Consider the following 20,695-nt stretch of genomic DNA (forward strand, 5'->3'; position numbering starts at 1 on the left):
GCATGTAACTGTGCTCCTTTTATTTATTTTTAATATAATGAACAACTAAAAGATGGCCAGATCTTTGCGATTGAGTGACATTTCACAGAGTCAAACCACTTTGTGCTCAGGATTTGGTGCTGACGGCATATATGGAATACCTATAGCTGTTCCAAGTCTGCCTGTAAGAGGCTCCAGGTTTCTGATCCATATAGCAATATAGGTAGTACACAGGTTTGACAGATCCTGAACTTTGTCTTGTCGCAAAGACTTTCTGTGTCCATAAGCAAAAAAATAAACAAATCAGTAGAGCTAGTCCTTAGAATACTCATGGATAATTTTTTTTCCAGTTTCCCCCCAAACCAATTGACAAACTATGAGTCATAAATAAATGTGCCCAAGATTCAATCAGCTCTACAGATTATGAAATACTCTTCAATTAATTATTTCTGGGTTTTTTTTAATTGATGAATAATTTATGTGATTATTTACACCCCTGCTAGGGGCCTAATTCACAGGCCATTGATTTGTTAGATCAGGCCCTATATGCCTAGCTCTCCTGGCCAGTCTATTTTTGTTGGTCAACATTACTGAATTTCAGAGATGAAATAATCATAAAATGTTGGAATCTTAATTGGATTTTTAAAAATTATTTCAATCTTAATAACTCTTATTAATAACAATGTAGGTTAAGACTTCTATATTGGATTTAGGTTCATGATGTCTCTTCAGAATGAAAGGGTTTTAAATAAAAATATGTATCTCACACAGATTTTTGGAAGAGCAGTGCCTTTTTACTTGAATGCCAAAATTTTAAAATTTATTCAAGGTCTTGTTTGTGGTAACAAGAGATAGCCAAATTCTAACCTTTGTTTACATTGATGCAAACAAAGTACAATTTGTCTCATTGTGTTTGGAAGCTATTTAATACATTCAAATATGTTACAGGAAAAACTCTTATAGATGCTTGTTTAATAGCCTAATGTTAAGTAGAGCAACCAGGGTGTGGTACAGATGGTCCTTATTTTTATTGTGACAAATACTCTGACTATACATATACAGGTCTGCTCCATTCACTTTATTGTTTGTGAGGTATCTATTATATCATTAAGCACACTCCTAAATGGAAATGATTAGTACATTACACCTAGCCAGTTTAGAGGTTAAAAATATAATTTTAGCTTTATGTAAATTTGCAAAGGTTGTTACCATTAATATATACATTTCCAAGAGTTGGCCTTCTCTCTCAGTACACACAGCTAAAACTAGCTTCTAGAATCTCCCTCACTAGCTGCTGTTTTGACTATTGTAACCTTTTCTTCGTTGGCCTTTCCTCCTTTACAAAATTACTCAAATACTCTTCCTTACCCATTCTCCTAACCATGTCACCAACTTCTTTGAATCCCTCCAATGACTCTCCCTTCTCTGCCACGTCAAATGTACTTTCTCGTCCTCACCTTTTAGGCTCTTACCCACTGAGTGCCTCCTGTTTTATCTGCTTTTGTAACTTATTGATTGCCAGTTTCAACCGCCCATTGGCCCATTTTCTACACAACTGTCTTTCATTTCACCCCTTATGCATGTAATGCTCTCCCAGAACTAACTGATACAGCCGCTATCCTGTCTTCCATCAGATCCCTCCTCAAAATCGTGTCGACTGTGATGCCTTCAGGAAATTGCCAACTGATAATTGCTAGGCAGAGGAGCTGTTTAAATAATTTGTAAATATCCTGGCACAGAGCTAATATATGGAATCAGCATCCATATGCACCCACTGTCCCTATCAGTATTACCCTTGTCCTGCACGCCCTGTTGCCTCCTTTTGTTTGCAACATCAACTTGTAAGGTCATCTTAAATAACATAATAAATTCTTTGGGATAGGTTCTGTATCAGTCCATGATTTTGTGTTTTACCTAGTACAATGAGACTATGATCATAACAAGGCTTCTGGCATTACTGTAATAAATGTATATGGAAACCTGCTTATCGCAAACACTTTGTAATAGTGAAACCCCTCTTATGTTGAAGCTGAGGGAAAGCTCCAGACTACTTTTCAGTGGACTTTTTCTCCTTTTCTAGTGAAGCTTTACTCCACTATAGGCAGATTCCACTTTACTATACCTTAATCTCCTGCCAGGTAGTTATGAAATACAAAATTCCCAGGTGATTATCTCCATGTGAGCAAAGGAGAAGGGGGAAGGAGATGAGAAGTTGCCACTCTTACATATGGGAAGCAATATTGAAACATCCCTAACCCCAATTTTTGCTGCAGCTGCTTCTAGAAGCTCAGCTACTCAGAACCTCCAGTGACCCAGCAACTGCAGCAAGCAAAGAAAGGCCTTCCCAGCCCTCATGAAGAAGTGGAGATCATTAGCCAGATAAAGTGACCCTCAGTGTTCATGGAACACAATGAAAACCTTCCTGGGACATCTCATACCAAAACATCAGCTGAAAAGAACAATCTCCCATCTGGCACCTGCAAAAGTTTTGTAACACACATACACACACACACACACACACACACACAATATTGTAGGTTTTGGATTAGAGGCAGGTTCATTCTATGTAAATCACAAGTCTGTTTACTAGTTACACAAAACAGAGTTCTTGCAAGTTCAGACAAGGACATTCTGGATTGGAACATCCTGTTGTATTTTTTAACCTTATAAGAAGATGTTTTGTTTCCCCAGCTCATAGATCTTTCTAAATATGGTGACATTTCTAATAAGAGTTTCAAAAAGTTATTATGGGATTATTTTAGGAGGCACAGAATTTTACTGAGGGACTAAAGTAAACTGTTTTTTTGCCAGTTTGGCATAATGTAAATTGTTGACAAGAGAAGAAAACATTTTTTAATAATTTTCAAGTTCAGAATTCTTATTCAGAAGGCTAGCTGAGTGTTGTAGCAATGGGACAATGGTAAGAGGAAACTAATACTGTTATACAACTTGCTAGAAAAATTAAAGCAACAGGATTCACTAGGTGAAACCCCCTGTGCAATGTTAGTATATGATACAGTGTAGCAAATAACTGCTTACCACATTGGCATTCCACTTGTTCGAGGGTACCAGATGTCAGTTGTCTGCTTTCAGTCTAGAGGACCCAATATCACTCAGTAATGCTGAACGGTTTGCAAGGACAATACAGTATCCAGGCAACGCTTAATATCTCTGCAAGTTAATGCAAATTTCACCAGTTCATTTATGATATTATTTACAATATTTGGATTGTCAACATTTTCTATGTACCGGTTAGATGCAGTAACATTTTACAGTGTCACATAACTGAAAATATATCACTGTTCAAAAGCATACTGTAGGAATGTAGCACTAGTATGTGCTTTGTAAACAATATTCAATCACTGGCCAGTTAAAGTGCATCCTCATCAGAGGCAAAGCTGTCTGACTCTTGGTAGCAATTGCAAAGAAAATCAGGCACGTGCCTGCCCAGATGATTTATATAAAAGGTTTTGATGACACTCACATACTGTCGATGGGATGGGGGAAGTGTCTCACTGTGCCCCCAGCAACAGTCAGATCTGTCTGCCTTTGCATTGGTTTCATATTCTTGACCTGTCCTCTAGTAGTCACAGCTGACACTAGTTATTTCTAGGAGCTGCTCATTCCAAAAGGAAAGAGTAAGCTTGGGGTAAACACAGTTGCAATTATTTAAATAAATAGCTTGTATGAAACTTGTAAGCAAGTAAAGAAGAAGAAATAATCAATGCCTTTGCTTTCTTATGTGGATTGTAACAAAGTCAGTGCTGTAAACTTAAACTTTGAGGGGTGTACATTATTCAGCTATATAATATTCCTGGATTATACCACTGGATTTATTTTTTCTTAGCACCTTATTCACTTAAATGTAATTGTTAAAATTAAGAAGCCTTTTCACAGCCACAGTTAGGATCCCATCAGATTTGCATTTCATCTCTGAAATTTGGCTTTATTGATACATTTAAGGGTATGATAGCTGCCGCCACATCTGACTGATGACCTGCTATTTTGCTAATCGGACCAAAAGGGTGAATTTTCAGCTCCCCAGGTCTCTTGTTGGAAGAGCATCAACAAATGCGAGTAGTTTAACCAAAAGGGGGTGGAATCAGCATGAAACAGCAAGACATGTAACATCAGTAAAAGGCAGATCTGGAGGAGAAAAAAAACACGATCATAAACAAATGTTGGTCAAGTAGCAACATTCTGTGTTCCTCAACATCCACAGGTACATGGTAAGCTGCCTGGCTATACTGGTTTTTGTACATCTATCAACTAAACCAAAGAGTCACTAAAACAAAGAGCCACCGCTGGAAGAGTTGTTCAGGGGAAGCACTTTGTGCATGCAACTGTGCCATGGGTACTAGTAAAGAGTGTCTGTTAGGAGGCTACAACAGCATTCATGCTACCACTATACTTTCTATACTGGGGAGCCCATTGCCTAGCAACATGTTTTTTGCGATATCTCTGTGACTGGTATAAGAACAGCGCTCACATTGCTGCCGCCTAGCAAAGGGCTCCTCCAATGGTATGTACTGCCATAAGTGTATTGGACACAACATGTTCACCCTGTGCAATAAAATTAAGGGTCTAAAAACATCCTAATTTTCTGATGTTTAAAATTAAGAAAGGGGAACTTGACTGTGTTATGCCAAAAATCTGTGCAAGCGTCTGACAGTTCTAGACAATATTTTGTGTTGATAATAAAATTTTGTACTACCTAATATTAAGATTCCACTATTTCTTTCTCAATCTACTCATATCTGTAAAGTGAAATGCTAAGCAAATATTGCCTGAGATAATGTATCGTGGCATTAGTCATCTGAACTATCCTTGGGACCTTGCTTCCTCACCACTAACATGTTTATTTCAGAAAACCCTATTCCTAGGAGTGAAGATGTTCATTGTAGGAAGGAATTATTAGTCATATATTCTGGACTCAGAATGAGATACCTGGAATGGAGAAAACAAAACTTCACAGGTAAGTCCCAATATGGGCCTGTCAGAGGACACGAACCATGTGTCTCCGAAGAGCAGATCTACAAACCTCTCCTACAGCCAGATTTTCAGAAATCAAAGGATATAATCTAAGACAAGTTCTTCTGCCATTATGGGGCATGGAGATGTACCAAAACTTTGACCTTGGGCACTTTTCCATTCAAAGTGAATCATCTAACCTTTGAGTCTTTATTCTGCGTGTCATAAAACTGCTTGCAGTTTATATTCAAGGGAACTTAGTGTTTGAAAATCATCCTGTGAGTTCATTTTACATTCTTTAAAGTGATATATTAGGCTTTTTGGAGACTAGTTTCCCACCTTAAAATACTTTTTCCATTATGACCTCAGTAGAGCCTTTTGCTTTTTAAAGCTGTGTAGGCTCAGGAACTTTTAACAGCAGTATATTCGAAATAGTTTCCATCCACCACATCCTTACAGTATGACCACAAGGTGTTAAGTGAAACCTCAGATAGGTTTGGAGCTGAATTATGTTTATGTGAGTGAATCATAAAAAAAACACAAGCAGTACTTTCTGTAAAGAGAAGGGGAGGCATCCTTTACCAAGGAGAACTACTCAAATGGTTTCCTTCATTTTTTTTTTTTTTTTCCAATTCATGTGCTTCCTCTTAAGTAAGGAAGACTGGGCAGTTGCAATCAGTAACGCATGTCATCAATTCTAGACTACGTCAACAAAAACAAATCAGAAATTTCTTTACAATTTTATCAACCTTGAATTTTTTTCAAACAAACAGAATAGTGTACATTTTTCATATTTTTAAAACAGTTTTTAAAAAATCAAAAACAGTCATTGATGCATATGTAATAGTCCTCTAGAAGTTTGAAACTAACACTGATTTTCCTACCAAAGCTCTCCTCCCAGCCAACAAAGGGGCTAAATTTTAAAACGTGTACTGAAGTTGTTCTTGCAAACCATCTGATTGCATGCACAAATTGGGTAACTGAACGTGCAGTTTCCTAGTGCTTAACTTCAAATTTTGCATGCAACCGTTTTTGCGTTTTGTTTTTTTGTACAATTTAGGCAAACCCTTTTGAAAACTTAGTCTGAATATTATTGTAGGGATGTTAATGATTGTGGTGGGTACCTGCCACCACCAGTTTCAAATTTTGCATGTTTTGTCAGACACGCAGCACTCTGTAATGCACAGAACATGTGAAATATGATTTGAAGGTATTACTATTAGATTTAAATGCACTTTTATTTTATTATCTGTTTTGCTGTGGAAGGGCATGCATTTGATAAACTTCAGACCATAAATTTCAAAACATGCCCATAGTGCAGCACACAAAATTTATCAGGTTACAGTAATCACTTTTGTTTTCTTCATATCGTTTCAATCCACATTAACAACTATTTTGAAAACATAGCTGTAACATTGCATCTTCCTCCAGAGTCAACAATACATTTATTGTCATAAATGTACAAGGCACTTTTCAAAAGGATAGGTGCACTAAACAAACATGAAGTGTAGCCTGTAGGGTAATGTTTGCTTACGCTAATTGAAAATGTGCTGAAATACAAGTAGGGAGAAGGACTTTAAGCCTAAAGTTTTGGCTTCATATTAGATAAAGCTAAGTTTGTTAGCATGAACGAATAAGAGATTTTAATAGACGGCTATGCCTTGCACCATGTAGTAAATATGTTTTATTTTAACAGGTGTTAGCAGATGTTGTAGGGGAATTTTTGTATGTTTTGCAATACTGGTAACTACTGAATTTGAACCAATGCATATGATAATTAGAATGATGTATGATATTAATAGCTAATAAAGAAGCAGATAATATTTGGATCTGGAAGATTAAATGTGCTAGTGGAAATATATATATATATATATATATGGTAAAAGGTAGGCTTAATTAATTAAGAGGTGTTGTTATAATTTATTCTAAAAAGGGTAGTATGCTAATTTTAGATTAGTGTGCTCGTTCACCATCAAGGTACCACTGGAGAAAGCATTGTACCCATTCTTCTCATTCAGGGACTGATCACCTCCGGACGCACCGTTTCATATCAGAATGTGAGTATAAATGCAGTGTGTGGTTATATCATAATGCCTGGTTGCTTAACTATTTTACATTAAATAAAATCTTTAATTCTATTACTAATTGTGTCATTCACAGTCTTCTGCTAAATTGAATTAGCTGTAGCTGTTCCAGAGGCTCGAACTTTAAAGAGTTCAGTTTGGTTCTATTCCTGATCTCGAAATTATTAATTGGGAACACATAAATCAAGGTTACAAAAGTCCCTGTATGGTCTACGAACACAAACAAGTACATTGGAAAAACAAAGTGAGTGACATATGCTGATTTCTGTCTGCATTCCAAACCCATGTTTCATGAATCTGAATGGAGAGAAGGGAGGTAGCTTGGCCATAATTAGATGACTGCTCCATGCATAAAAGAACACATAGATTCAGACTGGATTAAGTCATATTGTTTATTGCTAAAGCCAATTAAAAGAAAGTTTTAAAGATATCATAGTTATGTTCCTTTACTATTTTGTGTGCATCACAATAAAAGCTTCTTTTTTGAAATCATAAACTATAGTTATATGCTTTAGAGAGCTACAAAGGGGGTCTCTGTGCAAAGTGAGGTAACAGTCCACGATCTTTTTATTTTTAGATAACTATCTTTGAGAACTGCATCCACAATGTAAACAGTAATAATTCAAACACAGGGCTGAATCCTGCAGTCCTTACTCTAGCAAAACTGCCATATAGCCTTTAATATTTATGTTTATATAGTATTCCTGCCAGCTTTTGCACTAGCAAATTGAGCTAATCCATGTAGTGCAAATAAGAAATCAAAACAGACAAGCAAGGAGAGAAGCATAAAATGCTCAGTTAAATGTGCTGTGTAATGATTTCACAAGATGCATTTAAACTGAGCGCTTATTTCACAGAAGCTGAGTCATGTCTATATGAACTGGTTTCTGTTCCTCTTTTTTTCCCCTCTGCGTCATCATACCACTGACATATCCCTCCAGTTCCAGGATAATTGAGAGCAGCTGTTTATAGCAATCCTCCTGATAGTATGCAAGACTGGGCTTCTTGCAAATTCTTAATAATTCTAGCAGGACAAGGGGGAAAAAAGCTCCATCTCAGAAACCCTGACAGTGTTGTGCTCTATTTTTTTCCTTAAGCAAGCACTTGTCTTATGCAGGCTGACTCATTTTGGTTAAGGGACAGAAGCACCTGGACAAGCTATAGGTAGATATGATTGCATACAAGCTGTGCTGTTAATAAACATACCCAAACTATAGCATTTTGAGCTTACTAAGCACTTCAGACATCAGTTAATCCTCCCAACAGCCCTGAAAGTTACACAATTGATGGGACCACAGAGTTCCATAATCCCCTCCCCCCGGCCCTTCCTCTTCCCCTCTCAGGCCCCCAGCAGCTGGACCCCTTGGCTCATGAGCCTACATCCACCCTCTCCAAATCTGAATGGCATTGTGACCTAGTGCATGGGGTCACAGTGCTGCTCAGATTTGCCCCAGTGCTGTCCCTCTGCTTCCCCACTCCCCCGTAGCTCCATTGGCTATGAATTGTAAATATTATCCCCACTTTACAGGTGGGGAAAGGAGAGTAAGTGACTTGCCCAAGGCTACAAGGTAAATCCATGCCAGAGCTAGGATCAAGATTGCCTGACTTCTAACAACTTTAGCTTTCTTCCAGGCAAATACTTATAAGATGTTTTAGATACACACTGGATGCTTTATTACTGAAGGAGCAAACTGATCCAGCTACAGGCTGGGCTGGACTATGTTAGTGTTATTTAATGAAACAGCAAAAGAAACAGCTTCACCAAAGCTGGAAGTCAAAGGGTTTTACCTGAGTTAGACAAAATAAACTGATGCAGATGCACATATATTGTAGCTACATTAAAACCTGAAAAGAAAGGAAACCTATACAAAATGTAGTATACTTTTAAAAATATTATGTTATCATTTAGATTCTGGTTGTAATGACAGTTTTTGACTTTTGCGCTGGATTTTACAGTGTTGCTAACTCTCATGATTTTATTGGCGTTCTTAAAGCCCTAGTCCTTGGAGCCAGGTGATTCTTTAAGAATCTCCTCTTTCATTTAAAAAAAAAAAGTTCTAGTACATCATGAAGAAAAGTTTGAAAATGTGCTCCGAGTACCCTTAGCTCCCAAAAACTTGAAGACAAACAAAATAACCATTACCAAAAAAAACCCCAAAACCTACATGGTTCTTAAGTCAGGCCTGTGATTTTTTTGTCTCATGAAATTTTGAATGCTTCAAGTTGGCAATACGGATTATTTTATTTTGTACAGTTTTAGGGAGCATATTCTCATCATAACCAATAAACGTTAATAGAAGAAAGGCATGTCAATTCCTAACAAATAGAGATAAAACTATCCCTCTAATAAAACAATCTTTCAACTAACAAGGGGAGTTCAATGAGGACTAAGAACAGAAATTTAAAAAAAAACAAACCAACAGTAAAACATATAAACTAATAACAGGCACTCTGCCATGTGAATGTCATACCCTGGGAACTCAGCCAGCAGCCTCATCTGGGATCTGCTTAACATCATGAGAGTTTTAATCAATACATGAAATTCTACTAATCTTTTTTTTTTAAATGGTGACAGCTTCATGGGGATTTTGCAGCAGTCAGTGATGTATGTGATGATTTATAACCCTGGGAGCAATGCCACTTTATTTGTCCAGAACTGAAGCACCAGCTCTCTCTTTGAGATGATGTCAGGTGTGGCCCAAACAATCCCTGACATAATTCTGGAGTTTCTCCCCTATGTCAGAGGTTTAGCTTTCAGTAACAAGATTTTTTGTTTCACCTGACATCTGTTGTGTGGGGGTATGTAGCTGGTTTCTCTTTCCTTCAAATGCAACCTGCTTGGTGGCATCTCTATCTGGCAGTGCTGCCTTGAAGATGTGGTAAATGTAGCTATGAAACAGTGATGCCTTTTTTTTCTTCATACAGCAGCTTCTCATTTCTAAGCATTCTACCTAGTTGCAGAGATGGCAGCCATTTTGCTTTCAAGCTGTGTCAGTCATCTTTGTAACCTTTCCAAGAAAATAAGCATATTTTCACTTTAGTAGACATTAGTTTAGATCCCCAGATGCACCAAAGCAGTGCTCTGCACACCTGGGATGGGGGGGGATGGAAAAACAGGTAGCTTTATACCCTTTTTCCACCTCACTGAGGCTGCTACGGATAAAATCAACCTCTAATAAAAATTAGAGAATTCTCAGGGCTGCTCTAACTTGTCCCACCAGATAATGGCCCTCAAGTAATGCTACCCACTGTTGTGGTTTTATCACCAGTCTCACAATATTTAGTGTTTTTGAGGCCCTTGTTCCTGATCATTTGAGTAAATATGTCATTAGCTTTCAATGAACTAGCAAGCACTGTTCCCAACAATGCCATTATTTAATTAAATTATTCTGATACACAAACACGGAAGTAAACAAACACAGCCAAGTTTGTTTCACCCCATTCAGAAAACAGGAAACAAATACTTTTTGCCAAATGGAAAAAAGGAACAATTTGGATATTACAAACAATAGACGGAAAACTGCATGAGAAAGTAAATGACTACTACTTTAACTTGGAAAAATAAGTTATGTTATTATTTGCGGATTATAGTTTAGTAAAAAGCTTCAAATACCTACAAAAAACCCCACTAACATGAACATGGCTATTTGGAAAAGTCTGTAATGGGAGTGTCTAGGGGCCCCAAGCAATGCTTATAGCAGTAGCGTTTTTAAAACTGATACAGCACATGGTATCCTGGTGCTTAACAAAGTTAGAATGTACAAACCACAAACATAAATTTCAAGTATTCAGGGAAAGAAAAGTTTTCAGTTTAGACTTAAAAATAGCCAGTGAGCTGGCTACCTCTGTTTCTCTGGGGAGAGAGTGCCAGTGAAAGGAAGCAAAGTGTTGAAAAGTATGGCATTTTAAAAGGTTCAAACAAGCAGCAGGTCATGATGATATGAACTTAGATGAAGGACTGAGAAATGTATAATAGACAATTTCCAAAGATAGTGAGGTGATGGTGAATCTTTAGGGCCTTAAAGTCAGTAACAATATGGATTTACATTCTAAAAAGACATACAGAAGTAGAGCAAGAGAAACACTAAAATAAGCAATGGAAATGGTTATTATTTGGGAATGTATATATCATCGTTTATATCTAAGTTTCAATAGATTCCAGCCCCCTCTCCTCCATGCTCCCCAGAAAAAAACCCTACACCTTTAAAAACCCTCAGCCATAAACAAGTATTTAAATAAACAATGATGAGATCCAGCAGTCTTCACACTGCGAGGTTAGTCCTTCTGAACTCACCATCGCTGCCACCTGACTTAGGGTATAGTACACCACAAAAAAGGTGTGTTCTTGTTATGTTCGTGGCATACATACTTACATCAAATACTCTGCAGGAAGGCTGCCAACACTACTTTTATTCTTAGAATCCAGAAGAACAAACAGTAACCAAAAACAGAGAGAAAACAGGCTGTTCCTGAAGGCAGAGAGGCATAACTCATCCCAGCTTGTTCTAGACTGATTGTTTTCCAGAAGGATTCCGATTGTAGGCTTTCCTATAAAGCCCCCCTAACCTGCAAGAAGGACTAGGAAACCCTCTACTCTTAGGCTACATCTATGCTGTATGCTTCTTTCAGTGGTGTGTAGAGTGTGTACTCAAGTAGCCCCCCAGCACAGGTTTAAGTAGCAGTGTACGTGGTGAGGGATGGCTTAGATGAGTACAGACAGGCCTGAAGGGTGTGTACCGGAGTACATATCCTACACAGCTCTCTATTCACCCAAGCTGTGCCTTCCTGTCCACACGATTATTTTCAGCCATCTAGTGTCCTGCTGCCTACCAGCTGCTGGAGCCTTCCCCACTGCAGAAAAAGTCTCTGGCAGTGGGAAGGGCAGTTCCATGTTGCCAGAACTTCCTCCGCTACAGGGAAAGACTCCAGAAGCAGGGAAAGGCTCTGGTAGTGGGGAAAGCATTGAGTAAAGGCTCAGTCTCTCCCCACTGACTTCCCCGTTGGAGCCTTTCTCGTGTAACTAAACACTGCAGTGTAGACGCAGCTTATTTTTCACTGTGGCATGTAGCCACACATACCTTACGTGCCACTGAAAGTTGTGTGTAGTGTCGATGTAGCCTTAAAGTGATAGCTTGTAATTTCAACGCTTTCCTCAGTATACCCCAGTTCTTAACCCCTGTTAGCTAACTTGGGTTAAAACAGCAGTGAAGACAAGGCAACTCCTCCTCTTAAGTCAACTTAGCAGCTGAAGTACAATCTCTGGTTGCTCTATAGACTTTAACTCAACCTGCTAACCCAAGTTAAAAGTTGAGTTGCTGTGTCTTCAGCAATATAAGAACACATCTTTTATTGCAGTGCAAACATACCCTTCACTGTCCACTGAATCTTAACTTTGCACCCACCCCATTATGATCCAAAATCTTGTTATGAAAACTTTCAAAAAAGCCAATGACAGTGAAATATTTTAAACCCCACACCTAGAAAACTGTCTTATGTTTTCCAGGCTTCCCAAAGGATTTCTATTCTGCAATGGGATGTGGCATGTGTAATATCAAGGCAATTGGTCTCTTTTTCAGTAACGTATATGGGGAGTTTAAAAAAAAAAAAAACCAAGCTCATTTTAGCTAGTTTAGTCTTAACTAGATATACTTGGTCCCGCCTCAGTGCAGGGTGAACTAATGACTTCTCAAGGCCTCTAGGGTTCTGTGTAGCACTATAAACATTATAAATCCACTGATAGTACTACCAAACAGTTTAGGAGTGGGAAATGAAGAATACCTTACCCAATTATTGGTAGACAAAGTGTTATTACGCATATAGAAATTTGGCCAGGACACTGGGGCAGTTGATTCTAATTCAGCTAAAAAGTATCTAAGAATTTTTAATAGCCAGTGGTCTTTTCCATCTCTTCTATGATGATTCAGTTATTGTATCATTCTTTCCTCTGAGCAACATCTAGTGAATCATCCTCACATTACCTCCCTGTTGAACCATGTTTTTCCCTGGTGGCCTCCCATACAAGAAGTGACTAGTCCTGGCCTTTTTTTAAGCTTGGGAGATAGAAGTAGATACTACTATAGGAGAATGAGTTAATGCACAGTATAATTCTGTATATTGTATAATTTATCTTCTTAGGACCCAATCCTGCAAAAACTTAAGCTCTCATGTAACTTTACAGCCATGAACAGTCACACTGCACGTGTATGAAATTACACATCTTTAAATCGTCACAAATTAAGAGAGTTAGTAAGGGGTATTCTTTAGGGATACTAACGTAAATGTGTATTTTTGTTTCTCAAGTGAATCAGTTGTCCATATAAAAGATTCATAATATCTCAGGGGTATTTACAACTCATATTTCCAAGCAAAAATATTTGGTGCACAGCCCTAGACCATAGCTAGATATCTGTTGTTATAAAACAGGCATTTCTATAAAATTGTGGGAACTTTGCTGAAATCATGAGCATTATAATAATGTTTCAAGATCAGCTTGGCACATAACGCAGGGAGCTGTCCTTAGCACAAGACCCTTTCATCTTGTGATGGAAAATGACTTCGAAAAGCTGTTCAAGAATAACAGAAGTCTGAGCCTGTCAAATTGTTTTCTCACTTCAACACGTTTTTACTTAAAAAAAACAAAACAAAAAACCCAAAACAATGCTGAAAAACTTATTTCAGCTCCGATCCTGTGATCCAATAAAATCAAAGAGTTTTGTCATTAACTTCAATAGTGTTAGGATTGGGTCATTTACAAATAAAGCTTCAGAATCATATAAAATATTTTCTCATTGTTTTACCTCTCTCTTTGCAATGCACCTTGAGATGCTCTTGTATTAAAGACTGTCACAGTGCAGGGCTAGCTACACCTCTGTCCCCTTTGTGGTCTCTTTGAGGGAACCTGGAATCTCAGACCCCAGAATCTCTTATCCAGCAGCTTGGGCACATGTGGTTTTTCCTTTTGGGAGTCTGACAACAATGGTGTATATATTGATCAGACAGCCTTTTTAAAACCAAAGTATTATTTAATTTTAACAGTAGAAACACAGCATATGAGGAAAAGGATTTTAAAACAATGAACAGTCTATACACATCTATCTTACCTAAAGATTTATCATCCCCTGATTTTATCCTAGGAAGGCCTTTCCTTCTGCAGACACCCTGAGCGAGTGCCATGTGTCAGAGTCTGCTTTCCCAAAACAGCTCTCAGCTGAAAACAGGGTCTTAAAATGGGAAATAAGTGATGCTACCAGCCCCACCTATAGTTAATTTTATTATTTGTATTGCCATAATGTCTAAGAGCACCAGACATGGATCAGGACCTCATTGTTCTAGGTGCTGAAGTAATACAGGGTGCCTTTGCATTGCTCAACTTAAAGAAGCTTTTGCATGGCTTCCAATCAAAACGCAAGTGTAACATATGGAGCAAATTTAAATGTAGGCTCAAACAAACTCAACTGAACCCAGATAACCAAGTTTCACAGGGCTCTGCTGGTGACCTAGAGCAGTGGCTCTCAACCTTTCCAAACTACTGTACCCCTTTCAGGAGGCTGATTGGTCTTCCGTACACCCAGGTGTCACCTCACTTAAAAACTACTTGCTCAGAAACTCAGACATAAAAATACAGAAGTGTCACACCACACTATTACTGAAAAATTGCTTACTTTCTCATTTTTACCATATAATAACAAAATAAATCAATTGGTATATAAATATTGCACTTACATTTCAGTGAAGAGTATATAGAGCAGTATAAACAATTCATTTTCTGTATGAAATTTTAGTTTGTACTGACTTCACTAGTGCTTTTTATGTAGCCTGTTTTAAAATTAGGAAAATATCTAGATGAGTTGATGTACCCCTTGGAAGACCTCTGCATACCCCCAGGGATACGCCTACCCCTGGTTGAGAACCACCGACCTAGAGAGGTGTCCATATGCAAATTCAGTTCAGATCATCCCATATTTTTATATAATTAATAGTAACAGTAATCCATTTTTATGGCCATATAACTGTTTTGACACTTATTCCTGCTTCCACTGAAGTTAATAGGATTTTTTATTTCAATAGGAACTGATCAAATCATTAATGACAAAAATAATGATGCGTGTCTTTCTAATTATACAAACAAAGTGATATTAGCTGCAGAAAATACATCCCGAGAAAAATTCATCCCAAATTACACTATTCATTTTATATCAGATGCATAGAATTTGCTACATGAAATTAATCAGTGATGTGTTGAGACCAGATTCCTGCTACAAGCAATGGCCTACACAAGAAATGTTGCTAACCACATAGGACAATTATAATACCTTACTCTTATACAGAGATCAAGAGGGCAAATACACAGTTCATCTTCCTCCTGGGTGTTGGGATTTCTTCCCAAACCTTTATAAGCAACCAGAAACCAGACAGTGCCTTGAAGCATGGCAGCAACTTCACACTGTCTGTATTGAGGTACAAGGATCTCACACATCACATTTTCATCATTAGTGAGATAATTGTTCTTTTAAATCATGGCTAGCATCAATTCCTATCACTGCTCTGGATGTTTAACATTCTTGTAATTTAAGGGTTAATTTAGCTTTCCCGTTCTCAGTATCTCTTAAATGACAACTTTCTCACAGGGATGATGATGTTTTCAGATGTTAGGAAACCTCTTGAGGCAGAGAGGAAAGCCAATGATGCAACCTTCCTCTGCCAAGTGAAATTTCACAATTTGTTTTTCAGTGTTTTCTTTGACTTCAAATAACATACTACATATTTCAACATGTGTATTAAATGGAGCTTAAAGTACTGGGAATCCAATTACAATGTCTAAGAAAATATTCTCTGATGGGATGAGGTGGAGGAGTTTGTTGTTCAGCTGCCAGTTGCTCTTTGTTTTCTTCTTTTTCTTCTGAGAATTGGAAATTTGTATTTGGCAGAGATACTAGCTTTACACTAGCATACAAACAGCAACCACCACCTAAACAGAGAGTTATCCATTTCTGAACAAGCCAGAGATTTAATTCTTATCGCAGTCAGTGAGACTTCCTTAATCTACTGAATGCTTTTCCTCTGCTCCCCCATTTACCCTTTTTGAGGAACCCAAATATAACAGAGACAAAAGCGAAGAGAGAATTACTTAGGTTAAGGCTGCTATGTGAGAAAGCAGTTATTGATTTCCCCAGCCCACCTTTTACACACATACACACCTAACCTGGGACTCTAACCATCAAAAAAGGGAACTGGAACTGTAAGGGCAGTAATTATCATTGCTTCCCACTTCCTCTTTTCTCAGCAGGCTTACCCTACTTTATCTCATACCCTTCTTGTAAGTTGCCTCCCCTGTCATATCCTCCAGTAGCATGTTACATTTTTTTTTACACAGCTGACTGTCAGATAGAGGGAAGATTCACCACTTTGCCATTAGAATGGTGCTAGTAATAGTATGAACTTTATCTAGATGATCAGATACCTGGATAGATAGCTGGATTTCTTGGCCCTCATTAGCTGTCTGGACTAGGGTTACTGAGGTTAATATCATATCATGTGATAAGGGTCATTGTCCATTGACTGTGGTAGTTATTGTTCTATTAAAATTTATACCTATATCACTATTTAGTAACAATGATTGTGTAGTCAATATAACCTACGGTTGTATGTTTCCATCACCAGAAACTTCCATGGTTGTTTCTTCCATTTGCTTCAGGTTTGGGCTGTGACACCGTGTATGCGGCATTTTTTTTAAAAATGAAGATGAAAGAAGAAAAACATATAGTTAGCCAAAAACTACAGTGGAAAATGAGCTATAGAATAACTGGGAAGCCTGGCGCCGGAAGGAACGTTGGAGTGTGAACAATTTCATCCCATACTTACAGTTACTAAAACATTCTCTCCTCCTTTGCTGCAGAGACTGGGCAGAGAGATGATGGCACCCTACTCACATGACCTGGGTCAGGGTTACAAAAAACCATACATCTGTCATATGATAGGGCTCAGTACTTACTGACTCCAGTGACTGCTGTTTTAGGTCAAGATTTTCAAAAGTAGACATTTCAAATAAGACTCCTAAATTCATATTTAGGCACCTAAATAAGTGATGGATTCCCAACATGCTGAACACCCAGAAGCTCCCACTAAAATAAAGATGGGCTACAGCTTTAGGTACCAATTTTTAGCCCACAGTTACAAGGTTTAATTATAAGGGTAATTGAATCTTAACACTGGCATAATACATCAGCACATTCTTATGCCATGCCAATAGATGCTCTGGCGCAAGGGATGAACTGGGGAGGGGAGCTTCAGGAAAGGGGTGTTTTCATGGGAAGCTGTCCCCCATAGTCTATAAATGGACTCCCTAAGAGCTGGGCTCTTTTGCCTGACTCTTTCTACATGATGAGTCAAGCCATCTTCTTGCTCTCTATACCGGGAATGAGCTCTCAAAGCAAAACCTTTTTTTCAGTCAAGGTTTAAAGATTCAACAACATTCAAGTCCAGTCAGTTTGAACCTGTGATATAAGAATGTAAGAAGGGTAGGGTCTGAACAGATTTTTTTTTTTTTTTTTTAACTGTACCATTTACCCTCACTCAGTGCAAAAACTATGATCCAAGGGGAAATTAGTAAGGGCAACTAGGCAGCAGGGGTGCTGGAACTAGGGGTGCAGAGGATGCATCAACACCCCCTAATTTGAAGTAGTAATAACAACCAAATGCATAGTTTCCACTTTCAGCCCCCCACTATAAATACTGTTCCAGCACCCTTGCCTAGGCCCCTCTACCAGAACTGAGCAGGCCCACTTTAGAAGGACCCACCTCAGATACCCTGTGGTACCTCATCAAAATAGAAGCTCTCCACTGAACTACTGTGAGTACAGTCATAAAAGAAGGGGTTGCTCCTGGCTTCCTTTCTCCTCACAGACTGAAGCTCTTGCCTTTCACAGCTCCTCCTGCAAACTAAAGGCTTCTTCTTCTTCCAAAGTGCAGCAAATGGCAATATTCCATTAACTTCAATGAGAGTGGGATTGGGCCATGACCACAAAAGCCCTGTTGATCTCTCTCTCTCTCTCTCTCTCTCCTGATATGACTATCACTGTAGCATCTAGGCCACACACCGTAACACTCAATATTTACTCTAATATTCACATTCTGTAACATAATAGAGTGTGTTTCTCTGCTTTTGAGATTCAGAGCTCCTACTCAATCTCTGCACCTTGTGACGTAGAGATACACATGGCAATGCTTTAAAAAGTACTAAATTAAAATTGTGCATATAACACCACGTACCAGGTATTTACTTGCTAGACAGGAGACTGATTAGTGATTATGCTTCCCCAGAGTGACAGAATTTACATCTGACGCCCCCAGAGTGACAATTTTAACATCCATTTCAGCTTTTTTTTTTAAAAAAAGAATATCTTGTGTATCAAATTAGAATTGTCAGAACTACAGCAGATTTTGCACCACTTGATAAGTTATACAATTAAAAAACAAACCACTAAAAAACTATTAGTGATACATAACCCTCTTAAGGCTTCCAAAAAGTGGAAGGTTGGATGCTTAGTCAAAGCTTAGGAGAACCAATACAACAACCAAGTTCCATAACCTCAACTAACCAAACATTTTCCATACCAAAGACTATTGTCTCCCCCCCTTTCAATAATCCTTGGCCCCTTACACTCTAAGTCCCTATCCCTCAGCACTCATTGGCTTCTTCCTTCCACTCCCAACAGTCACCTAGAAAATAAGAACAATATTTAATTTACACTACAGTTCATTGCACACTAGCTCATTTCACATAGCCTACCCAAAAGCCTGATGGTTATAACGTTCAGTCATTGCTGACATAAAATGAATATGAATCAGACGTGAAAGACCTAACATAAGTGAAAAGTTGCCTGTGACACACTATCATTCACATTAGCTAAATCACTTGTCTATTTTTTTAGTTTCCATGTTTGTTGCTGCTGTTATTTTGTATTCATCCAAGTAGGACTGGTGTGCAAGTTACCAATGCTTTAAGATATAATGCAGGCCAGGCTTGTGAACAGAACTTCCTTATGGGTTTTAAAAATATTGTTACCTCTTTTTGACCCAAGCACTTAGCCAATTTTCAGGGACTAGTGGGTTTTTTCTGTTAGGAGAAACAGATGATGGAATCTGGTATTTCTTTGATACAATCCTGTTTATTTACAAAGAATGCACAAAGTTCTCTTTCCCTGAATACAGTAGAAATCAAACAACATGAAATAATTTCTCTGCATACAGAATCAAGCACCTTTTAGCCTGCACTTGTCCCAGAAGCTTTCTTCACTTTTTTCCACAGGGTTACACTACCAAGGCTTCTATGAGGTTTCTTTGCTCTTTCTCTGTGTCCTTCTGTGTATTTCTGCTGTTTCTCTCATACACACAGATCCACCAATCAATGTGCTTATGCTTCCTATGTCAATCTCCAGGGAAACCCTGTGGGCCACATGGCTCAGCTTTTGCTCAAGTTTTGCCATGTGCCAATGTTTTGGGTGGTGACTCTTATTTTTTCAACTACATGATTCCATGAAGGAACTTGATTGCTTCTTACATTTAACTTGAATGAAAGGCAGTAGTTACACCCACCAGCTTCAATGAGTTTTCGCCCAATTCCATGGCATAATAAATATATAATGTAAGAGCAGTGAAGAGGCATTGTGAAGCCATGTAACTACTATAGCACGGGATATTAACAAGCTGTATGCAATGCACAGGCGATGGATATAAGAAACTTGGGCTGCTGCCCAGAAGCTCCCACTCCACCTCTCTGCCCTACCCACATTCCACCCCCACTTTGCCCAAGGCCCTGCTTCTGCTCTGCCCCCTCCTCCGAGGCCCCTCCCTGCCTGCCACACATGCCTCTTTGCCTCCTCCCCTGCCCATTGCTCACACCTCTTTGCCCTCTCTCCCAAGAGGAGCAAGCGGCAGGCGGCAGAGGGAGGGATAGGGGGCGAAGAGGCGGGAGGCGGATAAGTGGCACGAGTGTTGAGTGGGGGGACCTTGGGGAAGGGGTCTGAGCAGGAGTAGGGCCTGGGGTAGAGCATGGGGGAGCTTTGGGGAGGCAGCAGGGTTATGGTCTGAGCACTGGTGCCCACTCCCCCCACCCACGCAGCCTCCCCAAAAGCAGGAGTCACGTGCCACATGGTGCAACGTTTGCTCTGAAACCTGAATCCAGGTGAAACAATTGGTTTCAGACGTTGTTATAAATGTGAAACTTAACCCAGATTTGTAAAAACTGTCACTGAGGCTTGCTAAACCATCAGTGTTTCATGTGAAACTGGGCCTACTTTTGAGCACATATGTACTGATTTAGAATTTCAGATGAAACCAGGTTAAACTCAGCAATTTCAGCTACATTTTGCTTTGAATGCAAGGATTTATCCAAGTCCCAAACTCACAGGGTATGCAGACCTGCACAGAAAGAAACCAAAGTGAAGGTCTTTGGTATAGGAACTATCTTTTAGTATATGTACAGTAGTTCGCTCAGTTGGGATCTAACCCGAATGAAATCTGTAGGCACTAATTCCTTAATATAAATAATAAAGTATAATGATCAAATTATAAAACTCAGTGGTTTTGAGTTACTCACAACTTTAATTTTAACTCCCCCGCTCCCTTTAAAAATTCCACTGTAAAGTCATCAGAGCTAAGCA

This window comes from Emydura macquarii, unplaced genomic scaffold, assembly GCF_026122565.2.
Source record: "Emydura macquarii macquarii isolate MOO-44397 ecotype Brisbane River unplaced genomic scaffold, CSIRO-AGI_Emac_v2 contig_2897, whole genome shotgun sequence".
Classification (NCBI taxonomy): Eukaryota; Metazoa; Chordata; order Testudines; family Chelidae; genus Emydura; species Emydura macquarii.